Below are 5,024 nucleotides of genomic sequence, written 5' to 3'. Positions count from 1 at the left end.
GACCACCTTCTGCATGAAACCTTTCCTGATTATTGCACTGCCCCCGGTTGCCAGTCCCTTCCCCCCCAAACTATTTTGTACTCATTTTGCATATAGTTGATATATGCTTATATAGCTTGTCTCAAAAATCTTAGTGCAGTTGAAAGCTTTAATAGCATTACTAGCTAGGACTTTTGGGATGCCCTATGCATGTATCTATTGTATGCTTTGATAGAATATAAGCTTTTTAAAGAGAAAAATGTTTTTATATTCCCCTTTGCCTAACATAATACATGGCAGAGAGAGTAGCACTTAATAAACATTTCTTGATTGATCACTAAAAAGAGATCTCTTCAATCTTCCCTGGTGTGTATATATAAATATATGCATATATATGGCATATTCACGAAATAATTACATAAAATTAGTGTGTAAAATATACTGGGTTTTTCATGTCTTTTGATTGAAATTTTTTTTGGTACTATCACTGTTCTCCGTTCCGTTAATTGTTATTGTCTTACTAAGAGCATAATTATAGGACATACTCAAATGTTATATGAGCCAGATTTGGGGGGAAAATGTGGCAATATGGTATGAAGCTTGAATCAGTTTATCTCAACTAATTTACTAAAAACCTATCTGTAAAATGTGTAACACTCAGTTAAGTAGTAGGATACAAAATAAACTCACAAAATCATTAGCATTTCTATAGAACAATAACAAAATCCAAGAGGAAATAATTGGGAAATGCTATTCAGAATGTCAGATATCTGGTAGGCAATCTACCAAGGCACTCTCAGGGCTTCTAGAAATATAATTAGAAAACACACTTTAAAGAAATAAAGAATTATGTAAATAATTGCAGGGGTATTTGTTGCTCATGTTTGGGTTGGGCTAATATAATCAGTGACAGTACCACCTAAATTAATTTACAGATTTAGCATTATGCCAGGCAAGCTGACAAGGGATTACATAAAGAGAATAGTGAGAAAACACACTTCCCTCTGTTCATTGCAGACGTGGAGAACTATGAGTGTGGGATGTTATAGCTACTATCAGACTTGGGGGATGTGTTACTGCTTTTGCTGAACTGTTTTTTTGAACTGTTTTTTTAATGCTTTATTACATGGGAAGCCTCACTGGATGTGAAGAGGGATATAATAATAAGACATGAATGTGATGGGAAAAAAGTCAATGATAAAAAAATGTAATGGCTTTCTTGCTTCTGGTACAGAGGAGGAAAGCCTTGGGGTGCCCCTCATTAAGCACACATTGTGTTAGCCAAGCTGATGGCCACCTATCATCGTAGACTGGGCCTCTTCCTTTACTACCAATTTGCTTAAGAAGACCAACAGGAGCCCATCCAGCCAAACCTCCTGCCCTTGAACACAAACAGATGGGGCAAACTCTTTGGGCTCCCCAGGAATGGAAGCCTCTGGATGTCACAGAAACTTCAACATGAGTATGAGAAGGGCTGGAAGACTGACTACCAGGAATGCAGGAGATTTCTCAATTTCTTAATGCTGTCTGGAAAGACAGGAAAGATGTTCCTTTTCCCCTTGAAGCTGTCCTGCCATTACTTTCCATTTTGCTCATCTAAAGTGGCTCTCAGAGCTGTCAAATTGTGTTGTATTATGTGATTTTACCTTATAATGCTCACGGCCTCTGGCCCTCTGATATCTTAAGTCTTTCTGGCATGGTCAAAGTAGACCTTTTTACTTCTCTAAAGTCTTCATCTGATGCCTCTTGGTGATATAAAAGCAACCCCGGGGGCTCAGAAGCTGTGCCAGTGGGATACTGAGAGTATGATGCACTGATAGGTCCTTTCAAGCAGGAAAGGAATATAGGATCCTAGATTTAAATCTGAAAGGGACCCCAGAGGCCATTGTACAAATGTGGAAACTGAGGCCCAGGGTCATTGTGACTTGCTCAAGGTCACACAAGTAGTAAGGATTTGAACCCAGGTGCTTTGATTCCAAGTTTAGTGCTTTTTCCTCAACTATGAGCTATATGTCTACTAAGTCAGAGAAGGCTTGTGATCTGCATTGATGGAGGGAGTACTCCCCAAATCTGTGAACTATCAAAGTATCTTTAAATTTTTAAAAAACTAAATGTGACTTTCTCTTGTGGCAAGAAGATTCTACATTGTATTCTGAGCCCTTTATGTACCCTTTGTGCATCCCAGTGGGCCACAGATATGTTTGGCATACAAACCTGCTGACTGGAATTGATTTGGCAGAGATCTCTGCAAACAGGTCATAAGATCCGTGCTTTTACTCACCAGCAGGTGAATTGGCCAGCTGGAAAGATGATAAGGATCTTAGTTGGAATGGTCATTATCCCTCCCCCCTATTAAAAGCTTGACAGTTGGGGCTAGGCCTAGTATTTCTAATACTAATAGCAAAATTCTGCAATATAAGGACTCTTCCCTGGAAGAAAGGAGTGTCCACAGAGTGCTAGTCCCTTGGGAAACTCTCTCCTATTTTCATTATTTAGAATAACCACACACCTTGTAAATCTGCCAGTCATCCCAAATCAACTGGTTTGCCTTGGGCCTTTATCATTTCCTGCATTTTAAAAATGAACTATTTGGCAAGCTGTAAGACAATGAAGGCAGAACCAAGCCCTTAAATCAAGACAGAAAATAAGTTTTTTCCCCTCTTAACAGATCATTTCTTTGCTACCTTCATGTTGCAACCCATTACAAAGATAGTGTCACATTTCTTTCAGTTTGGAGAATTCCAGTTGAATTTTCTCGTTTGGATTTGCCATCTGGTCTGCTGCTAACAGTCTCAGAGAGTAAGAGGCCATCTGTTAATACTTTTCCAGGAAGCTTTTTATAGAGCAGTGAAGTGGCAAATCTCAAAAACACATTGTAATGACTTACAAGATCTTGGCTATGTGTACAAAAAGACTGGTATTTTATTTCTACCAACAGTATTTTCTCCCAACTAGGAGGTATATGCGAGAGGTGGGGTGGGGAGAGAGAGGGAGAGAGAGAGAGAGAGAGAGGGAGAGAGGGAGAGAGAGGGAGAGAGAGGGAGTGAGAGGGAGTGAGAGGGAGGGAGGGAGGGAGGGAGAGAGAGAGAGAAGGAGGGAAATAGTTTATTCATGTGCAAAAATACTTATCTCTAAGTAATTATATGGTAGGACTGGAGAGTTAACAAATGAATGGCTTTATGGTATTTGAAATACTGTAAACCTTAGCTGTCTTTAATTTTCATAACTATTGAGGATACCAGTAAAATGGGTTTTCAAGTATTTGAAGGGATGTCACACCCAGGGACCAGAATGAAAACCAATGGGTAGAAGTAACAGGGAGGCAGATAATCAGCTCAGTGTAATGGAGAACCTCCTATCAATTAAACAATAAAATGGGCTACATTATCTGGTAGTGAGTTCCCCATCACTGGAAAGGTGTTTGCTGAGGCTATATCACTAATCCCTAATGATTTATACTTCACTAGTAGTGGATAGAGTACAGGATTTGGATTTAGGAAGATGTGGTTTAGATCTGGTTTAAGACACTTGCTTAAATAGCAGCTAGGTGGTACAGTAGATAAAGAGCTGAGCCTGGAGTCAAGAAGACCTGAGTTCAAATCCACCCTCCTCATTAATTTCCTGGTTGTGTAACTCTGGACAAGTCACTTAATTGCTGCCTGCCTCAGTTTCCTCACCTGTAAAATTGGGAAATAATGATATCACTTATATCACAGGATTATTGTGAGAACCAAAAAAGATAGTGGATGTAAGGTTTTGGTTTTTTTTTGACAAATCTTAAAGCAGTGCCTGATATATTATAAGCATTTGATAAATGCTTTTTGGTGGATTTAAACTATAACGAATTACTAAACATTAAAGACAAGCACAAATTCATTAAGTGGAGATTATAGACTCATTAGTTTAAAGCTGGAAGGGGCCTTAAAGGTTATCTAAAATGTTTTTATTTTATTTTTCTCAATTACATGTAATAATTTTTCGCATTCATTATCTTTTTTTCTTTTTTTTGGGGGGGGAATGAGGGTTAAGTGACTTGCCCAGGGTCACACAGCTAGTAAGTATCAAGTGTCTGAGGCCAGATTTGAACTCATGCATTCATTTTGTATAATTTTTCATTTCCAAATTCCTTTCCTCCCTTCTTTCCATCCTCCCTTCCTGAAAAGACAAGCATTTTGATATAGATTATACATGTGCAGTCATGCAAAACATTTCCATATTAGCCATGTTGGAAAAGAGCACACAGACTAAAAAAAAAGAAAAAGACAGTAAAAATATACTTCAATCTGCATTTAGATTCTATCAGTTATTTCTCTGGAGGTGGATAGCATTTTTCATCGTATGTCCTTCAGAATTGTCTTGGATCATTGCAATGCTGAGAGTAGCTAAGTCATTCACAGTTGATCACTGTACAGTACTGCTGTTAGCATGTACAAGATTCTCCTGGTTCTGTTCACTTCACCTTACATGAGTCTTCCCAGGTTTTTCTGAAACCTTCCTGCTCATCATTTCTTATAGCACAATCATATTCCATCTCAATCATAAACCACAATTTGTTCAGCTGTTCTGTAACTTTTGGGTATTTCTTTCATTTCCAATTCTTTACCACCACAAAAAGAGCTGCTATAAATCCTTTCGTATGCCACTGGGCCTTTTCCTTTGTCTTTTTTTTTTCTTTCAGGGCAATGAGGATTAAGTGACTTGCCCAGGATCACACGGCTAGTAAGTACCAAGTGTCTGAGGCCAGATTTGAACTCAGGTCCTCCTGAATCCAGGGCGGGGGCTTTAGCCACTGTATCACCTAGCTGCCCCTCCTTTGTCTTTGATCTCTTTGGGATACAGACCTAGTAGTGGTATTGCTGGGTGAAAGGGTATGCACAGTTTTATAGCCCTTTGGGTATAGCTCCAAATTTCTCTCCAAATAGTTGAATAGGTTCACAACTCTACCAATAGTGCATTAGTGTCACGGTATTTCTACATCCCATACTACATTTGTCATATTTCTTTTTTTTTGTCAAATCAGACAGTCTGATAGATATGAGGTGGTA

The sequence above is a fragment of the Dromiciops gliroides genome, chromosome X (assembly GCF_019393635.1).
Source record: "Dromiciops gliroides isolate mDroGli1 chromosome X, mDroGli1.pri, whole genome shotgun sequence".
NCBI lineage: Eukaryota > Metazoa > Chordata > Mammalia > Microbiotheria > Microbiotheriidae > Dromiciops > Dromiciops gliroides.
The sequence above is the reverse complement of the archived record's forward strand: the minus strand, read 5'-3'. Positions refer to the sequence as shown.